Below are 22892 nucleotides of genomic sequence, written 5' to 3' on the forward strand. Positions count from 1 at the left end.
TATACAGGTGATGCATCCAACCTGAACTCAGTATCATTGTAGAAGTGGATGTAGCTGCCTCCCTCCCCTCATGATAGGTGAGCTGGCATTGGAGATTTGTTCCCATCAAATTCCACCTAGCTCCTCCAATGTCCAAACTGAAAATTAACTTAAGTTATATGTGACCTATGCAGAGAAGCATTTCTCTGCTCTTCAGAAGCAGGTACCAGGTACCTATGGCATCTGTGAAGCTAAAGGGAAAGACATCCACCTCCATATATGACTAGATTCTGTATAAGAGGGAACGTGATTACGCCTGCATTTCATTGCTGGAACCTGTGTGGAAATATATAGTGCTAAGTATATATTTTTTTGGTTTTAGAGTTTGTACTGTTAATTGTTGCTTATAGTTTTTTAGATCTCTGCTGAAAGTGTTTTCCCCACCTCCCCCTATTTTCTGCTGTGTCTTCAGTTTGTCTAACTGGTTTTTACAGCTTGTGTGTTATATAACTCGAGGATCACTTGCACAAAATTAGACCTGTTAGTAACAGCCTGCATTTCATTGCTGGAACCTGTGTTCTAAGAGACTGCATTTCAATCTATTTGGAAATATACAGAGCTAAGTATATTTTTTTGGTTTTAGAGTTTGTAGTGTTAATTGTCGCTTATAGTTTTTCATATCTCTGCTGAAATTGTTTTGTCCCACCCACCCTCCTTATTTCTGGCTCATAGTTTAAATCTGGTGGCTTTTGCAGTTGCCCGCCCCACTGTAGATTTGATCTGGGACACTCCCCATCCCATTTCTTTACCACATTCTACCTAATAATCTCCTTCTGCACTTGCTTTTAGTCCCTTTTAATTTAATTGCATTTTTTTAAACTGTGTTTGGTCTAATATTCCTACATAATCATGTGCTAGCTTGCACTGCATGTGAATTGTTTTTACTGCTGTTTTAGCTACTTTTCTGTAAAAAAAAATAAAAAATGCTCTGTCTGTTTCCTACTTTTCCTGTAACTAGTGTAGTCCAAATACTGATTTGCTGTATCCAGGACTGCAGGTAAGCTTCTGAGCACCCAAGCCTTCCTGTGTTCGAGGGAAGCCTTTTAGCTTATCAGTGAGAGTGGTAAGCACTAGGTAACCTGTCTACCACGCAAGGAGTAGTTCTGGCCCAGAAATTGTAGTTATTGGCCCTTTGGGTAATCCTTTCCATCTCTCTCAACTTTCTGATTTGAAAGTCTGCATTTGCACGTGTTTCACCCCTGTAACTCATTTAGTGCAGATACAGATTCTTAGTTTTAGCAATTAAATTTGCTTATTTGTGCTCAGCACTTGTTCAGAACTTGTAAGCACTAAATAAGCTACTAATTACTATAGCACTCAACCTTTCTCATTACCTAGAGGAAAACAGTTTTTGTACTTACTTTTCTCACTTGCTTAGAAAAAGACAGCTCTTGTACTCACTTTCCTCACTTATCTAGAGGAAAATATTTTTTTATTCAGGCATGTAAAAAGCAACACCATGCGCTGGGTCAAATGGCTAGTTAAAGTATATATTCCTCCTTCAATGCAGTAAACAGTCAAAAGGAAAAAAGTCACAAGGTTATTTAGAGATGCCACAAAACTGCAAAATGTGAAATCAAGCAGTTTATTTCCAAATCTGTTAGCGCTTTCACCCGTAGGCTTCTTCAGACAGTACAATGTTACACAAGACATATACAGTTTAAATACATGGGTGTCGCTACTGATAGGTTAAAAAATATATCACATGCTTAAAAAAGAGATCAACTATTTAAAAACACATTATGAACTATTCAAAATAAGAACTATTAGTAATCTAATGTTATAAAAATCTGATGTTGTAAAACAATACATTATGCATTGAGGGTGAGCTATTAAATACTTAAAGTAAAATGTATGCATTGTTAATAAACGAATAAAGCTAAAAGTTAAAACTAGTATATATAATCATATGTACTAAGGTCTGTAGCATCTCTTTTTCTTTAATACTGGTGCTATATGTATTTTATCATTCAACCCTGGAGGCTTGTCAGCCCTGCACCTTATTATCCAGGACATCTCTCTTTCTAAGGTATAATTAATAAAATCACCTCCCCGCTGCTGCTAATGCCTTTTATTCAGGCATGTCCAAGGGTCAGCTCTCAGTATTCTCTCCTGTCTATCTGATGAATCTGGGCATCTTGGGTCAATGTAGAAATTGCCTCATGTACACAGACAACCCTCTCCTCCTACCACCTAACACTACAACCTGTGAGAGATGCACTTATCTAGCCAAACTGAAGGTAAAGCTCTCTCCAACCAAGACTGAACTTGATAGTCAAGAGGAGAAGGTAAACATTTCCACCACACCACACTCATCAAATAGTCTCACTAAATCCACACCACCAAAATCCACACATAGTAACACAAAAACATCCACGGATGCTCTCAATAATAATCTGTCTAAGCAACAGAGACCTCCAAAGCAGAAATGCAAGCAACCTCCATCCCCCAGAGCAACCCAAATGAGACACAGACTCAGTGTGCCACTCAACCACAGCCAATAAGGCAAAACAAAACACCCAACACACTAGTCATAGGTGACTCTATAGTCAGGCACACTGATGTCACACTCACCAGGCTAAACAAGTAGAAGGTTACTGTCAGCTCCCTGTCACGTGCCAGGATCTGCCACATAACCCACACACTCGGGTCACTCCACAACAAGTACAAATATGACTCTGTCATTTCCATGATGATGTGAATGACCTGAGACGTACCTCTCTGGACTTCATGAAAAGAGACATGGAAGAGCTCTCTGATCTTGTAGCCCAGGCAGGTATGACCCTAGCCCTGAGTAGCAGTCTGCCATCGCCCACAATGATACCGCAGTACAAGGATAAAATGACTGACTTTAACAACTAGCTAAGCTTCTGGTGTCATTCTAAGGGGATTCAGTATCTGTCTGCTTGGGATGACATGATTGACAGACCATGATGCTTTGCCAGAGATGGCCTGCACCTGTTGCCCCTGGGATTCCAGATACTGGCTAAGGCTTTTGCCGCCCCTATAGTGCTTTTTCTAGGCAAGGTTAAAATGACAAATTCACCACCATAACAGGAATAGGCAAGCAAAAACTGGGGGTAATGCTACTCAATGCTAGAAGTCTAAATCTCAAAATGCACTCACTCAAGGCACTCCTTAAAATGGAGAACATCGATATATGTGCAGTGACTGAGACCTGGTTCAAGGCTCCATTGAGCACCCCTGCACTACCAGGCTATAACTCATACCACACTTTTTGACCATGTAACCTAGACCGAAACACCAAAGGTGGAGGTGTATCCATATTCATTAAGGATATCCAAACCTCCAAGCTAGTTGCTCAGCATAATGCAATCAAGGTTATGCAAGTGCAACTTACTCTGGGCAAAACTGCAATCCAAATTGTAGCTTGCTGCAGATCCCCCACCATGCCCCAGGATTCCCACTCCTCATTTCTTAATGTGCTGGAAAATATTAGAGTTCAACCAAACACCCTAATAATGGGCGACTTAAACTACCCCACCATTAACTAGGAAAACTACTCATGTACCAACTCCTTAGCTCAAGACTTTCTGTAATTCATAAACTCCATTGCCCTGGATCAACTTATCCACATCCCCACCAGGGGCAATAATATCCTAGACCTAGTCATTACCAACATGAGTGATCGGTGTTCCACACCTGAAGTCAAATCCTTGTTGGTCCAATCCGCCCATAAGCTAATCACCCTTGATATCCACATCCCGCTCCCAGCCCCGCATTAATGAAACCACGGTAAAAAAGTTCTCCAAAGCCAACTTCATCCTTCTTAAGACAGAAGTGGTGAACTTCATGACACCCATGCAGATGAACAATACAGTTGCAACTGCCGAATCCTACACAAATGCACTCTATAAGCTCTTACATGAGTGCATGGATCATTCTATCCCAGAGAACCAAGACGCTATCCTCCAAAAAAAGAAGACAATCTGGTGGTCCCCTGCCATAAACAAACTGTACAACAGAAAGAAGAAACTGTTGCAAAAGAGAGTAAAATCCCATGAGTGGAGGAGCTCCCTGGTCAACCTCAGTAAGAAGCTGAGATCCCTTATAAGATCCTCCAAAGCTAGCTACAAAAACAAAATAACCACTAATTCTAAGGACAACCACAAAGCATTCTATAACTATGTCAAGAATCTCAAATGCAACACCCAGATACACTCTGAGTTACAGCACAATGGCATGAAAATTACAGAACCAACTGATATTGCCAACATCCTGGCAGAGAGGTTCAGTGCTAACATTAACCCCCACCCCCTAAAGGGCCCATATCTATAAAGGAAGAATGCAGAGTCCCTGTATTCACAACTATGCAGGTAAAAGCTGCATTCTCAAAAGCCAAAAACACATCATCCGTGGGACCTGACAACATCCCAGGCTGCGTTTTACGTGAACTACAGAACTAACTGGCTCCCCAACTAAGCACCATGTTCAATAATAGCCTCACAGCAGGCTTTGTTCCCACTGAATAGCACACAGCAACAGTTATCCCACTCCACAAAGGGGGAGCCACCACTGATCCCGGGAACTATTGCCCTATTAGCCTGATGAGCCTGGTCTGCAAGGCTATGGAACGTATCATCATGGAACTTATAAACAAAGACATTGAAAACCTCCAAACTCTGGATCCCACCCAGTTCGGGTTTGTGAAAAGCAGATCATACCTCCTGAACCTGATTGACTTCTTTGAGGCAGTCACCAAACCCGTAGATGAGGGTAAGGTGGTTCACACAGCTCCGCCAAGGATTTCGACACCATCCTCCATTCTGGAATTATAGCTAAACTCACTAAACTAGGTATAAATCCCTACGTCACAAGATGGGTTGCCAACTGGCTCACTGACAGAACCCACACTGTAAAAGTTGCAGACTCCAAATCTGACCTCAAACCAGTGACAAGTGGAGTACCACAGGGTTCAGTCCTGGGACCTCTCCTGTTTGGTATCTACTTCTATGAAGTACAGACTAACACAGAAGGCCTCTGGTTAATGAAGTTCACAGATGACTGCAAACTAGGAGCCACAGTCAAGTCCTCAAATGATGTGGACATCCTACAGAAGGGCCTCGCTGAGACAGATGCCTGGTGTCAGAGCCAATGGCCTCAAGCTCAATGCCAAAAAGTGCAGTGTCATCCCCTTTGGTAAAAACTCTGTACCCATGAACTACCACATAGGCAGCAATCTACTTGACACCGAATGTGTGATAAGAGACCTTTGGACCCAGGTGGACAGTAGTCTCTCCTTTGATAGTCACATTGCCACAGTAGTCAGGAAGTCCTTTTAAGAGACACTCCTCATCATAAAAGGGTTCTCATCCAGGAAAAAGAGGTCATTGTTCCCCTCTACTTGACACTCATTAGGCCCATTATAGAGTACAACACTCCTTTTGGAATGTACCTCACAAGACATCTGCAGCAGCTGGAAAGGCCACAGAAGTACCTCACAAAGAGGATTACTGGCCTTAAACAAATGCCCTACACTGACTGTCTTAAAAAACTCCAGCTTTACTCCGTAGCATATCGCCTGTTCTGAGGTGATCTCTGCCTAACATATAAAGCTGTGTCAAACCCAGAGCTGTTGGACATGCTACACCTAAAGAAGTCCCAATCCCTCCGAGCTACATGCTCTAGGAACCTAAACCTTGTAACCAGAATAAACAGGACATGTTGGAGGGATAGATTCCTGTCCCAAAGACTTCCCATGCTCTGGAACAGGCTACCCATCTATGTCAAGCAAAGTTCTTCATTAGCACTTTTCAAAAAAAATCTTGATGAGTGGATGGGAAATAGGAAATACACCCCGGGGATCACTTCTGTGTCTCTGCTCGACAGTGGCACAGGAAAATAACTTTCTTGGGTGGCATAAACCAGGGAACCTTGTTGGCAAGGCTTACATAGGCCCTTGGGCTGATAGCCTAGTACCTAGCTATGAACCTATTTACAAAATATGACAAGCCTGACAAGATAAGAATCAACCCACTTGCTGTCTTACACATATTTGCAATTAGTCAGTGTCAATGTAAACTTTATTGTCATTTAGATCCACAAATGGAGTGCAGGCTAAACGGAATTTTGTTGCTTCGAGCTCAATGTGCAGACAAAAAACATATAGAAATACACCAGTGTAAATATAAAAACAGAACTACAGACTCTATATATGGCATTGACATTGACACAAAAACAGAACTACAGACTCTGTATATGACATTAACATTGACATGACACCAGGACATAATTATAATTTTTGTATGTCTATCTATAGCAGGACTTAGTATTGCACAGTAGATATTGCACTTAAAGGCCTAAGCAGTGGTAGACTAGAGACCATTTTGTCCATTGCTCAGAATGTAGCTTGTATTTCAAGTTATTGCACAAAAGTAATAAGCATTTGGTGAACTATTGCACAAGTGAGAGAACCTAGTAATGACTTATTGCACTTTAAGAAAAAGATATTTCCTTCAGCCTGTGTGACCACTGAGTAGGTGATCTGTGGGTTTGTCTTACTACTCAAGTTTAATAGTCTGATGGTGTTTCTGAATCTAGTCATTTTGCAACGTATGCTTCTGTAGCACTTGTCTAAAGACCAAGAGAAGAACAGTCACTGAGCCGGGTGGGTACAGGCTTTAACAATCCTTGTGGCTCTTCTGCCACACCATGCAAAGTGAAGATCCTGTATAGATGGAATTGTGGACCTTGTTATTCTCTCTGCACTTTCACCACCCTTTGGGGAGGGTCTTATGATCCATTTCTTTGTAGTTTCCATACCATCCTATGATATTGCTTGTCAAGATGTCTTAATGGTGCCTCTGTAAAAGGTTATGAGCACCAAAGATGTGAGGTCTGCATAGGAAGTGGCGTCTTTGCAGTGCTTTCTTGACTGTGATTAGTATTGATGCACCATGTCAAGTCAACTGTGATGTACACCCCTAGGAATTTGGTACTCTTCACCCTTTCTACTGTTTCTCCCTTGATTGTGAGAAGAAGCTGTGTCACTTGGTTTTTCCTTAAGTCTACAATTACCTCTTTGGTTTTGTTTATGTTCATAGCCAGGTTATCATTGTCACACCAGTCAATCAGATGTTTCACCTCCTCCCTGTATGCTGTTTCATCACCATTGTTGAGTAGGAATACAACTGTAGTATCATCCATGAATTTGATAATGTGATTTGAGCTGAACCTGGCTGTGCAGTCATGGGTCAACATGATGAACAGCAGAAGACTGAGAACACATCCTTGAGGGACTCCTGTGCTCAGAGTAAGGCTCTTTGAGGTGTTATTGCCAACTCTTACTGCTTGTGGTCTGTCAATAAGGAAGTCAAAAATCCAGTTGCACATAGGAGTACTGACCCCCAAGTGAATCAGTTTCTCTATCATATGTTGTGGTATGACTGTGTTAAAGGCAGAGCTGAAGTTAATGAATAGCAGTCAGACATAACAGTTCTTGTTTTCCAGATGAGGTAAGGATGTGTGGAGTGCCATCAAATTGGCATCTGCAGTAGAGCGGTTGGAACAATAAGCAAATTGGGGTGGGTCTTCCTGTTCTGCAGGAAGATTTGTTGTTAAATAGTGTTTGACCAGCCTTTCAAAATACTTCACTACTGTATAGGTGAGAGCTACTAGACAGTAGTCATTCAGGCTTGCTGGCTGAGACTTTTTGGGTAGTGATATGATTGTTGTGTTCTTGAAGCACTTGGGTACAATGGCCTGACATAGAGATGTGTTAAATATGTCAGTAAGAACCATGGTCAGTTGGGACAAGCAGAGTCTCTGAGCACCCTTCCCAGAATGTTGTCTGGTCCTGCCGCTTTCCTTGGGCTTACCCCATCTTAGAGTTCTCTGAACATCAGCTGGGTTGAGACAGAGTGCTACCTTATTTTGTCTGTTGGTGAGTTTTGTAGTCTTTATGTCACTTCCTTCATCAAACCTGCTGAAGTAGGTGTTCAGCTCATTTAGGAATTTTATGTTATCTTCACATTTGGTGGATTCCGGCCTGTAGTCTGTCAAGGATTGTGGCCCCTGCCACAGATGTCTGGAGTCTCTTAGGTCTGAGATGTGACTCTAGATTTGTTGGCAAAAGGCATGCTTGGCCTTCTTTATTCCTCTATTTAGGTTTGATCTGGTCTCCCTGAGGGCATCCTTGTCTCCATTCTTAAAGGCAGCATTGTGTGCCTTTAGGAGCTCATATACTTCACTTGTTAAGCAGGGTTTTAGGTTGGCCCTTATGGTGATGGTTTTGATGGTTGTCACATTGTCCACACATCTGGATATGTATGCCATCACAGATTCCATATACCCACCTAGATTGATGAGTTGGTTCTCCATAGCAGCGACCTTAAGCATGTTCCAGTCCATGATCTCAAAACAGTCCTGGACTGCTGAGACTGCTCCCTCTGGCCATATTCCTGTTTACTTCTTAGATGGCATGTCTCTTATTAATAGTGGTAATTAAATTAAGGAGGTGATGTCTGAGTAATTAGTCAAGCTACAACCAGACCATTGTCCAACAGGGTAAATGGCTGGGCTATCATCCTGAGAAAGCAGTGTACACACACAATTGAACCTGATGGGTTTAGGCTTAGTTGAAAATAAATTAATAGGATGATCACATTTATCTGCTAAAAGCAAAAGAGTCAGGGCTGCTCAGCCTGTGAGTTACTCGACCAACAGTAACAGTTGGCAGAAATCTCCGTGGCGACAAAAGCTACCATCTTATTTCAGTTGGTATGGAACATAATGCAACTTCAGTACAAGTCTGTCCTCAATCAGGCAGAAGGAGCACCAGCATCACTTCTTTGCAGATCACTTCAAACATTGCCAAAGCCTATGAAGAAGGCAAAGGTTTTGCTTTTAGCAAGTTCCTTGAGCTTAAAAAATGGACCAAATGAAGATGGCATGGAGTAAAATGACTCAGAGATGAATTCCATGTAGTGTATCAGAAAAGTCTGTACTTATTCCTGCAAGGAATTGTAACAATGCAACATGCAGAACTTCAGGGCTTGCATGGCAATAATTTCTGTTGTCCAGCATCATGGGATGCAACCTACAAGACTTCAGTAGCAAAGGGCTCCAGACAGTGCTGGGACCTACTTTCACATCAGACACAAAAAGCTAAAAAACAAGTTGTGGGTATGCTTAAAACAAAAGATAGCAGAAATAATTAACTAAGCAAAAATAAAAAAAAATGTATCCTCTCAGCTAACATCTGCCCCCAGGGCCTGTCTTCATCCTTCAAACCTATCGGTGTCTCCTTTCTTTCCCAGACTACCTCTGACCAGCAAGAAGATTGAGGCACATGACACAGTGTTATATTTCTGCCAAGGTGTATTTTTCCTGTCCTCCATTTACAACCCCTTACATTGACTTGTAATGTCTGGAGTTGGATGTGCAATGGGGCATGCTATCAGGTCATCACACCTCTACAGCGACTCAACCAGTGATCCAGTTGCCCTAAAAACATTGACCCTGCATCTCCTAGCATCTGGGAGGGGTCAACCATTAGGTGCAATAAAGTGCAAACCCCATCCACAAGAATGAGCATGCCCATCCTTCTCTTCCCAGTGTCTCAAACACCTGCTAACTGAACTTTGATCATTTAAGTCATAGTCAGGGTTGTAGGCTTCTATGCCACAGCACAAGCAACAAAAACAAAACTATTCTTAATCCACAGCCCAAGACTTATTTAATAGCAGGGATGTTAAAGTCACCCCCACACCCCCAAAAACACTCTGGACTAATCAGAAGTGAAGTGACTAGGAAGTACGTGAACTTAAAAGAGCATAATCACAGATCATGAAGACAAAAGATGACGGTGTGTCCACAGTTTGTCATGAACCCATGACATGCTTACTGAAGTTGAATAAACCTCCTACAGTATGGACCAAGTTAATTTCAGACCACCAAAACACTGCTAGCCCTCTAATCCCAATATTGGCACTAAATAACATGGAACCCACATGACAACATAGCTGCAAAGGTTTGTCTAAAGTAGTTGTGCTAGACTGCATGATCTCCATTATAAATGCCAAATCATAGTTCTGCAGGAAACCTGAGATGATAATGGGCTGGTTGCAGACTAAACCAGCATTGTACTAGGTCACTTAAAAACCAGTACAGGGAGAGCAGGTCCCCTCCTCTGTTTTAGTGGGATGATACCAGACACTATTGGACACTAGAAAAGGAAAACTCAGATGCTTTAAATCATGACAGTTCAAAGGCAACTGACCTGTGAATTCATTCCTCCACTTGAGAACCTTGCAACCCAGACAGATAGAACAACCAACATTTGTTGTTGTTTGTTTTTGAGGGAAAAACAGACCTGGAGTGAGATTCATATCCACTTGGGCAAATAAAACAGGTCCCTTTTTCATGAGACAAAGTAACACAAATGGTAACAGCTGAAAATTGCAAAGTAACCAAGAAGCTGGAGCCTAAACTAAATCAGGATAAACAATGTTCAAAGCAGAAAGTAAGTGTGCTCTAGGGGAAAAAGAAAAAAAAGTAATAATAGATCTTGAAATGCAAATAACATAATTTAATGAGATATTTAATTTGAATAGGAATACATCATTTGAAAAATAAAATAAGGAGATGAGAACTAGTGAGAACTATTAAATGCAAGGATAATCTACTGTAACAATAAAAGCAAATGCAAGGAAGAATATTTTTAGAATAAACAAAAGAACTGAAGTAAACTTAGAGGATAAAACTGGAAACACAAAAACAGTTGATAAAAAATAATTATAAAATATAGGCTATATGAGAAAGGAAAAGCAAGTAAGTCTCAAAAACACATTTGGGTAAGAGAAGAATGAAAAAATGAATAAAAATATATGTAAAATGCAGTCAGACTGTGAAAACAAAAACAAAAAATGGATAAAAATATAAGTAAAATGTACTCTGACAAATGCAAATGCATAGAGACACTAGCCTAAATCCATGTGACTTAATCCCATGGTCTATTTTATGTAATCTTTTTTTCTGTATTGTCGCTTATTTCAATGATCTAGTACTGCTGTTCATTTGTTTGCTGACTACAGCTGGAATTTGGGCATAGGTTCAGTGCAGAAGTGCCATCTAGCTCAAATTCCGCACCCTATTGATTCGTACAGTCAACATGGCCTCGGAGCAGCTAATAGTCTCGAAGGAGCTACAGACCATATGTATGTCAATAGAAGCACTCTCTGATCTCTTGAAACTAGCTATGATGGACATGCAACACATTAAACACATTACTGCAAACCATGATATGCAGCTACAAGTCATTAATGCAGCAATCCAGATGCACCAGAGGAAGATGAGGGAACAGACAGTGATCTCAGCAACCCTCTTGCAATACTTAGAAGATATGCAAACCCTTGTGTGGCACCTTGAACATAAGGTGGAGGATTTGTAAAACTGGACATGGCCAAACAACATTAGATTTACTGGTTCGCAAGAACAAGTGGAAGGCACAGACCCTATTCTTTTCATTTGGGGCAAGATTTTCACCAGACAACAAGAGAGCCTACTGCATTGCATACACTTAGTCATTTTATGATAATGTTTTTAAATACATGGATAGGTAGTGGATTTTTTCCAAGGCCAGGGAGATGGCCAATAATTTTAAATTGGCAGGATATCAGCTCAGAACCACTCTGGATTACAGTACCTCTCCTAATTTGAAAAGGAAAGCACTGGCCCCCTTTCTCCACAGAGGTAGAGAGTTTGGATTTCAAGCGCAGTTCTATTATCCTGCTTCTCCAGTTTTTACCAAAGGACAGCTGCACTTTCCATTCTTGATCCATCAGAGATAGAAACTTTTTTTTTTGTAAACATAATTATCTGGTCTTCCCATCTCCAATGCAAATGCAACATGGGCTTGCCAGTATTGTAGCAAAGAAAAGGGGCAGACTACATGTGTCTTCTCCTAGTAAGTCTCTGATAGGGAAAAAAGGGGAAGGTCATATCAGAAAACCACATGACAACCTCATGAAGTGAAAGCTTCACTATTCCTTCAGTTCCTGGAGGATAGCAACTTGTTTGCCCGCTGAATGACCCTGGTGTGGTAAATTGGGGTAGAAACATGGGAGATCTCCCTTTTTCCACACCATAAAATCAAATCAAGGAAATAGTCTGCATGGAATGTACATGTGCAGTTGAATCTGGGATCAAGACTCGACATCCACTAAAGGACATCTGAAATGCAAAATACACGACTCCAATATTGCTGGGTATTTGAAGAGAATATCATGCTCAGACTGTGCATGACACCTTATGAAGCGGGACATTGCCAGGCTCTTTTATGCATTTGGACTTATGCAGCTTAGGTCAGGGCATATTGAACAGATGCAGCATGTTCTGTTTAGGCTTAGCATTATAGGCCCCCTAATAGATGTTAACATTTGTTCTTAGTCGTCTATTTTGTTGCAAGGAATGATTGTTAAGGTACCACATACAGAGTATAATTTTTGCCATGTTGGATTGAAAAATGGAGACCTGGAATTAAAAAGGCATGTCTACATCATGGAGGGCTAAATCAATATTTATTACATCGAATGAACACCATTTTTTCTACAGGAAGTTAAAATAAAGATGTCTGCTGCATTAAAAGTGTTTGCCTACTGGCCAGGGTCATGGTATGCCTCTGGTTCAAAATCAGCAAATAGAAGGGCAGTTATTTTCTTACACAAATCATTACAATAAGTAGTCATTAAGGAGTTTAGGGATGAGCTAAGAAGGTGGGTAATCCAAGCCCATTTTAGCCACCTGATCTTAGCTAATTATTATTGTCCTAATGAGGATGACCCCTCCCCCTGGATAACTAAGTGACTAAATCCCTCCAATTGCAGACAAAGAATATCCTTCGGGGGGGAGATTTCATTCTAGTACTGGACCCTGGGTTGTCAGAATTCCGTTTGGTACAATGCATTCTTCCAAAGCCCAGCAATCAAAGTAATTGTGTGAACTGAATTTAATAGATGTATGGTGGTTACATGTCAATGATTTCTCATACTGGGATATGTTCAGGACAGCTAGCCATCTGGATATATGACTACTGAGTAGGACTCCTTGCCCTCTGATTCAGGAGTCTAATGTGCATGCCTTTGCTCTCTCTGACCATTCCAAACTCTCTTTTACTCTCATTAGCTCTTTTAGTGCAGGAAAGCCTATATGTTCAATGGAGGTTTGACCCTCTGTTAGCAAACCTCACAAACTTCTGGCAGTAATAGGGGGTAAAATATAAAGGTTTTGGATTAATAGAGATGTTGAAGGCAACCCCACTGAGAGTTGGAAACTATTTAAATACTGTTGTGTGTGCTGGATTGTAAGTTTTCTCTAAGAAGAAAAGAGACGTAAAGAAACAGTGAGAGTAACCTTAGAAAAACAGTTTGAAGGGAAATTAAAATAGTACATGGAGAATAACTGTAAGAATAAATAGCTCTGTAAAGAAATACAATCTTTAAAATGACTGGTTCATCAGGGAATATGTCTGGACATTCCTGATAACTGGAGTATATTTAATCTTTTCAACTGGGCACAGGAAAGTAAATCTCCAAAAATCTTGGTACTCAGATGTAAAGAGTAGCTTAGGGTAATGCATGTATGTAATTTTTGTGATAGTACAAGCCAACAGGTATCTAACCCAAGTGATATCAACAAGATTCTTATCAAGGAATACTTTACACATTCCCGCCATCTGCTGAACAACCTGGATTGTGACTTTTTTTGGGTTTTTTTGTTAAGGGATGACACTCCCCCAGTTATCCCAGACAACTGTGGAAGTATTGAGCATACACATAACTCCACTGGAGATATCCTATGCCTTGTACAGTCTCCCGCAGTGTAAAGTCCCTGGGCTGGATGGCTTTTCTGTAGATTTCTATGCTTGTTTTCATGAAACTCCGATAACTCTTCTATTAAAGTTCTACTTATCTATTTTAGGAAGGTCCCATTTTTCAATCAATGTAACCTGTGCAAAGCCTTAATGTTCCCCAATCCCTCCTGAAATTACTCTGATCCCTCCACCCACTGGTGTATTTCTCTGTTACTAACTGATCTCAAAATTTTCGCTAAGCTCATGGCCAATAGATTAGAGAAGATCATCCCACAGTTTATTGGAAGAATTCATCAAGGTTTTAAAAAGGAATGAGCGTGGAGCACTGACCTGATATTTCTTAGGCTTTATGTGCAAAAGCATTTGGTTCTTAATGGTGCTACTTGTTGAATTTAACAAGGCTTTTTCATTGTATCAGAATCTGACAGCAGAGATTTACGCTAATGGGATTTGTGCCCTAAGATGGAACTGCAGAGGAGCATAAGGCAAAGATGTCTACAACCAGCCCTTCTGGGATGGTGGCTTTTAATGTAGAGTGATGGCTTGTGACCCACTTCCTATATATGGGGATACATGTTAGAGGTTTCCAAGTTCTCTTCTCTACCTGGTTCGCAGAATATTGGCACCTTGGTTGGACAGGTTTTAAGTGTTCTGCCTACAACAGAGAGAGACTCTGACCTTAGAGTGAACAATAAAAAGTTATTCACTTTCCTCCTTACCCTATTGAGATTAGTAAAACCTTTAGTACTGCTGCTTAAGTTGGTTGTAGCACACTGATGTGGGGATATGCCTGAGCCTGTATTTGGATAAATTAGTGGAAATGAATACGGAACCTACAATCAATATCTGTGTAGAATTATTTTAATTTTCCCCAATAAAATTCAGGTTTTTAAAATGTATGTGGTTCCTAAAATATTATTTATCCTTTGCCACATTCCTAGTTCTCCAGCTTCCAAGTGTGTTCCTATGTGTAATAAATCGATAGAAAGTTTTATATGGTGCAGTAAACCCCCTCAGGTAAGCTGGCAGAGGCTTATGATTCTCAGTTCTTAACTGGGTTTGATTTGCCAGATCTGCTTGCATATGAAGTTCAGTAATGGGCTAGTTCTTTGAGAGAGCATCTGCCCAACTCACACTGCTGTGGTTGTCCTTTCACCTGGCATTAGAACAAGATCAACAGCTTATCCTGCATAGTGCAGTGTCTGTAAGGCTTTAAAAGGTGATAACTACTAAATAGATGGCTCAAACACAATTCATAGATGGGGAACACTTTATATTCATTATGGGATACTGACATCTACACATTGAATTGCAAAACCTTTTGGTGGGTCAGTTGAATTAAGGGTGTAGTGCTGTTTGTGTTGGATTTAGGACATCCTGGGACAAAAGCCTTCTATCCTTTTACTGGATACATTTGAGTTCTTGACACCGACTTGGTGGCAATAATTACAAATTAAGTCTGCTAGTCTAGTCAAGGGGCCTATTAGAACTGAAACTGACCAGATTGATCGAGAGCATCAATCCTTTTGTAGAGTTTATGATAGAAGTAAAGGGGCACGTACGTTGAGTAAGTGGCATTTGAGAACCTTGTATGCATCTTTTCAAAGGATTACTCAGCTAAGAACCTTGATATGTCAAACTCCACTCTTAATCCAGGGCTTGATCCTTTGTTTAAAACTCCATAGCAATTTCCCCCTTATTGCTCTTTCTACAGTTATTTTTCATTGGTTAGTCTTTGGCTATCATCCTACCCTCTCCAGGATTAGCCAACAAGGGGGATTAAGTACTATATGTTATTGACACTGTGGATAAATAGAGGTAGACCATTCACATCTTACTTGGTTCTATCCAAGAGTTACCTCAGTGTGGTAGCCTTAATTAAAGCTAGTAGGGCTATTATGCCTTATTCCCTTCCAACAGACTTGAATATCATTTTTTAGTTACTTGGCATATGCTCAGACCCATTATTTTATGCTTTTGTATATTAGTTTTGGAGGCCTAATGTGATCAGTACTTTGCTAGCTATGTTTTAACATGTTAATAAAGAATATTTTATATAAAAATACCATGAAGTGCAGTAATGATATTTTATCTATAAAATATGATATAGTCAAGGAGAAAGATTTCCAACAGTAAATGGTAACAAACCAGGCTTAACAGAGGTGAAAACAGTCATACCTCTCAACTCTCCAGATGTTTGCAGACTGTCCAGATTTTTGCTTCATACTTTTGGACTGTTGCTCATAAAATTTGTGGTTTTCTGGAAAATTACTAATAAGTGACGTCACTAAACAATGACATACATTTGAGTTTCAGACTTCATATCCTTTAGAAAATGCATGTTAACATAAACCCTGGTATTCTAGCAACGTTTTAGGTTTATAAGAACAATATTTAGGATTTGTCCCCCATTATTTCAGACTTTGTCCAGATTTTTTGTGCTAAGAGCTTGAAAGGTATGAAATCAGTCATGGCACAAGATTAGCAGATTACAGATTGGATGATAACTCAGCAAACGAAAATAGTACATGGTGGCATACCTGATAGATGAGGATTAGTTATGAAGAGAAATTGATAGATTATTCTGAGAATAAAACAGAAGTGGGATCAAAAAAGAAACAAGAACAATATAAATAAGACGTAATTTGTAGTGTAATATGAAGTAAATATTCTTTCCAAATCCAACAGATATAACTAGTAGAAGCTGCTTATAATTTAATAACTGAGTTTGTTCCAGAGGATGTAGGTCATGGAAGACAAATCCAACAAAATGCCCAAGTAGAAACATTAAAGCCAAAGATGACAAAAAGGTGAGCAATAAAGAAACACAGTTGGCCAGCAAAATTAGCAGTCAAACATACAGCCAAAAAGGATAGTGAATAAACTGACTTTATTACTGAAAATAAAAAACAGACCGGTTTCAGCAAAATTATTCCTTCTTCAGTGTTGGACAAACAGACATACAGAACACAATTTAATATGCAAATTTATACATTGTGCTGACCAATAAACACATTGTTGTTCTGTGGTTACTCATGAATAATGCCTAAAATAGTAAAATAATTGAGGCTAACAAACAAAGTACCAGAGACCATGGCTACTATTCAGACACAAACCAAGATGTCACAAAAAGTCATTATAATTTATACTAGAGCCAAAACAAGAACAGTATGTATAGAATAATGACGTTAAATGCAGAACCATAGATATAATAATTATACATAATTCTAAGTATATATAAACATGAAATATCCAAATTTTTCACACAAATAATACATCCAACTGGTAAGGACCAACTTCCCAGCTATAACATGCATAGTTGATGATCAAAACAGCTAGCATGTATCATAACTCATAATTAATGTAATATATTATACAAACATGTATGTCCAATGAATAATGAATATGTATGGGATCAACAATAAATTAATGAAAATATACTATACCTGGCACCAATGATAATTAAAGTAAAAAATGGAAAAATATATCATTCTCCATAAAATTGTGGTTATAGGTGATCATTGAGTCCAGGTGGAAAAAGTGCACCCAAAGTGATTATCCAATATTTCTCCTTATGATTCAGTATACTGTGCCACCCTTGCGGATTACTACGATCACCAACTATTCTGTCTATGATCATAAACATAAACTGTGCTTGTTGATGTTGTAAAACATGTTGGTATAAAGCATTTGTTTCCTTTTTGTTTTTGATATCACTTCGATGTTCATTTATTCGTGTCCTAAGTGGCCTAGAGGTCTGGCCAACATAGAACGCCCCACAATGGCATGAAGCCAAATAGACAACCCAGTTGCTACTACAATTACCAAAGATTTTGCAATCAAAAACCTTACTGGTGTTATGGCTGGAAAAATGCTGTGACTTAGTAATCTGTTTACATGAGCCAAAATGGCCACATGGATAATTGCCCAACAGTTCATGTCCCGTTATTGTAAGTTGTTTGTAAATTGCTCCTCCGCTGCCGATATGTTTGTAATGAGATAGAAGGGAGCCCAATGTTTTGCCTTTCCTATATGAAAATTGACATTCCTCCCCCAGAACATATCTAAGTTGTTCATTGGCTAATAGGATATTCCAATGTCTCTTTATAATGTCCCTAATTATATAATAATTCCCACCATATGTTGTGATGAATCTGATAGTGGATGTCCGGGAATCTCCAGAAGGAGTTTTATAGTCCAGCAATGTGTTCCTATTCATTTGGGAGGATCGTACCCATGCCTTGTTGATATCTTCAAATTTATACCCTCTGCTAGCAAATCTATGACATAAATCAAGACTAGCTACATCATAATCTGATTTGGTAGAACTAAGGCGTTTCATACGCATAAATTGTGATACCGGGATATCTCTGATGGTATGGCATGGGTGCATACTCGAAGCATGTAATAAGGTGGTATATTGAGGATATTTATGAAACACTCTGGTGGCCAAAGTATGATCATGATTTCTGGAAATAGTTACATCCAGAAAATTAATAGTCTGCAAGTCAAAGGTGATAGAAAATTCAATGCCCCAGATATTACCATTCAGATACTCAACAAATTCCTGCAAATATCCAGCATCTGCATGCCATACCATCCAGCAATCATCCAGGTACCTGCACCAGATGTCCATTTCTACCAAATATATATTATGAGATACATCATAGATCATGCATTCTTCAAAGAATGCCATGAATAGGTCGGCATAAATGGGAGCAAAAGATGCTCCCATAGCCGTACCCTGTAACTGCCAATAACATTGACCTTGAAAATAAAAAACATTCTTATTAAGTACATGTTCCGACATGCATATTAATAAAGTATTGAACCCCGGTGAATATAGTCCAGCCCTATCCAACCAGTATTTAAGGGCTTGTAATCCAGCCCAATGTGGTATGCTGGTATACAAGGCTTTGACATCCAATGAACAGATTAACCACTCAGGCTCCAATTGTCCGTCCTCTATAATTTTAAGGAACTGTGTAGTATCCTGTAGCCTTGCCCGGACCAAACCCAAGAGAGGTTTAAGATGTTGTGTCAGGAAGGCCGACAAGGGTTCAGTCAAGAATCCAATACCCGAAACTATTGGTCTACCCGGAGGGTTAGTTAATGATTTATGGATTTTGGGTAATAAATATAAGATCTGCTTGGGGGGGCCTTGACCAAAAGTTGTGTAGCACAATTCTTACTGATAATACCCTCCTCACATGCTAAATTCAAGAAAGAGTCAATTTCTTGCTTGAAATTCAGGGTAGGGTCGATGGCCATGTTCATATAACATGCTGTGTTAGATAACTGAGATAAACCCTCATGAAGATAATTACTCATGTTTTGAACTACCACCGCCCCCACCTTTGTCAGCAGGTAAAATAACGATATCCCTGTTGTTACATAACTGTTGGAGGGCAATGCTCTCCTATTGTGAAAGGTTATGTCCCAACATAGTATATCCATGATTTTGAAAATGTAGATCCCTGAAGACAGACTGCATGAAAATGGACACATGCTTATTCATCGGAGGCTGGAAATAAGATTATAGGTTCATAGGTTCATAGGTTAGTACTAGGCTAACTGCCCTTGTGAGCCATTGTAAGCCTAGCCAATTATCCATTGTGAGACTCAAACCCTGCACCTTCTGTTTGTAAGGCAAACACCTTAACCATTAGGCCACCCTCCCAACCCCTTTGCCAAATCTGAATTCATTAGATCTTTGAGATGTATCATCTGCAAAAAACAACTTAAGATTTAGGCTTCGACAAAAGTTTGTAACATCTGTAACAATATGGTATTCATTGGAATAAAAACCAGGTATAAAACTAAGCACTTTATTCAAAAGAATTTGTTGATCACAAGACAAACTTACATTGGATAAATTTAAAACATTTGGATTTAGTTGTTGATCTTGACTTATGTTATAAAGTTCTGGATTAATCCCTCCAGGGAGTGTTCTAATGGGTCTTTTCTTGTGCTTCCGTCCCCCTCTATGCTTGGGACCATTTCTAAAGGGATATTCCTGTTTGTTTTCTTTTTATATGGTGATCCCCTGTCCCCTGTACTATCATAATCTGTAAGAGAGGAATCCTCTCCTGAAGTGCTGTTGTTGAACCCATGTCTATTTTTCAAAATGGATCTTGGTCTTTTCTTGGGGCGATTTGAGATAGACCCCTGACCAACCTCTGGAAATCTAACTGAATGGTTAAACTCAAAGGGGCGTCCCCTTTGGTAATCAAAATAATCTCGATGAAATTTTTTAATTTTTCTTTCTTTGATGGTTTTTTCATGGTTTGTCAATTCTTTAGATAACTTCTTTAAGTTATCCTGGAAATTAGAAAGGGACTCATATTTTTTACAATCACAACATAACGTTTTGACCTCCTGAATGTTAACGTCCACCATCCTCTCATAGTATTGTAAAAGATCATTCACAGATAGCATAGACCCAGTTTGTAAAGCTTCCTTCCAGTCACTATTTAGCCTGTCATCCGGTCTTCCTACCAGTGGTTGGAGCCGTATTCTTAAGCCCCTAGGGGCAATATTCTTATTTGAATACGCTCTAAACAATTTCAAATGCCATATGTTTGACCTCAAAGTTTTAAGGCCTTTAGTAAGGGAGTGGAAGGACAAATCACAATCAGATGAAATCTGTTGGTCAGTACTGCTTGGATTACTGCCTGGTGAGGTATTAATCCCAAAGACCCCAATGTCCTCCCGATCGGCACATAATCCAGATAATATGCTATAAAGGTGAGCAAACCATATTTAAATCAGTACATGATGGAAATCAGTAAAATATAAGCTGAGTGCGCAAAATTAGGCAAGTTGATCAAGACTCATAATAACTCTAAGTTGAAGGATGATGACACAGCTGGCAAATACTGCTAAAAATTCTAGCAAATATAAATATGTAAAAACTCTGAAGAGCTGCAATACATCAGCAAGCTGGGTTGAAAAAGGAGAGGAGCAAGCAGTCGTATAGTTCCACAACAGCTGTCTCTAGACATTAATGTAAGAATAAGTAGCAAGTGTCGAGATTCTCAGAAAGTGATCCCAAATGACAGCAGTGTAAATGGATCACAACAAAACAAGAAAAAAGTACAACAGTTCAGGCAATGCAGTCTAACTTAACTGACTGTGGGTGGCAAAAGAAATATTATAGAGGAGATAAAAATGCAAATAGCCCTCCACTGTCAACACTGAGGTCACTGAGAGCATAAAGAACATGTTAAGAAGCCATATAAACTGAAATCTGATAAAGGAGTATATTAAAAATTCCCATCATATAATCCTAGTGACAAGAAAACAACCAAGCTCAGATGCAAAGTGCCAGAGACTAGCAGATAGAAAACATCAATAAGTGCACCAGTCTTGCCTATTTTCCAAATAACAGTAAATAAAAGGTGCTGAATGCCACAGAATGTACTGAGTTAAACCTCCAAAAATCAAGATGATAGTTGACTATAGCTAAATAAGCACATTCAAGCCAAAGACAAAATAAATGAAGATAGGCTTAGTACTGTGTGTGTCATCTGCTGGCATCTTGCCTATGTATATGGTATACGTGTACAATACAACAATCATTTTAAATATTTTACATATGGGAAGCGATCATGTTTATAGTTATTGCTTCCATCTGAAGACAGTAATACCTGTATATTATACATCCTAGAGTTTTGTTTGTGTTACATATTTAAAAATCCATGTTCAACACACCTACCTGAATAAGCTTCCTCTTCTGAAAAATAAAATAAACATATTAAAGTTTTTTTGAGTATAGGTCTCATACATACATAAGTAATTAATTTGAATTCACTTTCATGTCATCTCCAACATGAGTTCATTAATTATTCCTTCTATAAAAGCTTCACAGTCAAAAGTAACCAAGTATACATTTTTGGGTTTGAAGTTAATAAATGCTATCATTAAAATATTCATATGTTTTAACTACAGCTATTTTGAATGCATCCTTACTGCTGCCATATTATACTGACTAAGTGTGATTTATTGTACTTACTGGTATTTTCATCTAGTGTTATTTAGAGCTTTTATCTTCTTGAAGTAAGGTAAGATAAGGTAAGGTAAGGCTTTTGGAAGTACATGCCTCTGAATGTATGTCTATTTGCAAGGTGGATCAGCTGCTGATAGTTTACCCTCAGTATTATGGAAACACCAAAAATCCTTGCAAATATTTATGTGCAATCATTTTCTGTGAGTTTGAAGTAGTGATTACATCACATATGGAAATTTTCATTAGGTCTTTGTAAGTTAGCTCATTTACTCTAAAAAAATCCTTCTATTAAAATCAGAGAATATACATTCATATGAACCTGATTTTCCTTTATTAAAGGTAATACATTGGTATATTTTTCTAGTACTGTTTAAAAATTAAGCATTGCTTGATTGGCAGATAGAGGAACCTGTGGTCTTCAAGTCAGATGAAGACTTCCCTTCACAGTACTGAAAGACAAATAGAAGTCATACACAGTTATGAAATTATTTTATAGAAATTGGTTGTATATAACCAAAACTACTATATTGTACTTAATAAGAAGCTGGAATCACAATCTTTTACAACTATAAAATAGATTATTTTGCTATTTATTCAAATAAGCTGCCACTTACTACCTGCTTTCATATTGCATTTTTGCCTGACAGCTTCTCTTGAGAACTGTTTGGTTTATCTGCACCTTTATGGCAGAAAACATTCTTGTTAAACATTGATAGCAAGACTGTTATAGTGCAGATGCATGGCTGAACCTAAGGCTATCCTTTTAGTGATGTACATGAGTTAACAGACAAGGAATGCATGTTTAATAAATGAGATATATGTCATTTCAATGCATAGATTCAGAAGTTTATATTACACTGAAAAGACAAATCATTTAATTTCTGATCAGCTTTCTCTCTAACAAATGTATGGAATCATTACATTTTTTGTAGAGTTGTAGCCAAGATTAATTTTTTAGAGTGATTTGAATAAATGAAATATATTTGGCAGAGCTTGCAAAGATGGGTTTCTTGG

The sequence above is a fragment of the Protopterus annectens genome, chromosome 15.part0, assembly GCF_019279795.1.
Source record: "Protopterus annectens isolate FY-2018-M chromosome 15.part0, PAN1.0, whole genome shotgun sequence".
Lineage (NCBI taxonomy): Eukaryota > Metazoa > Chordata > Ceratodontiformes > Protopteridae > Protopterus > Protopterus annectens.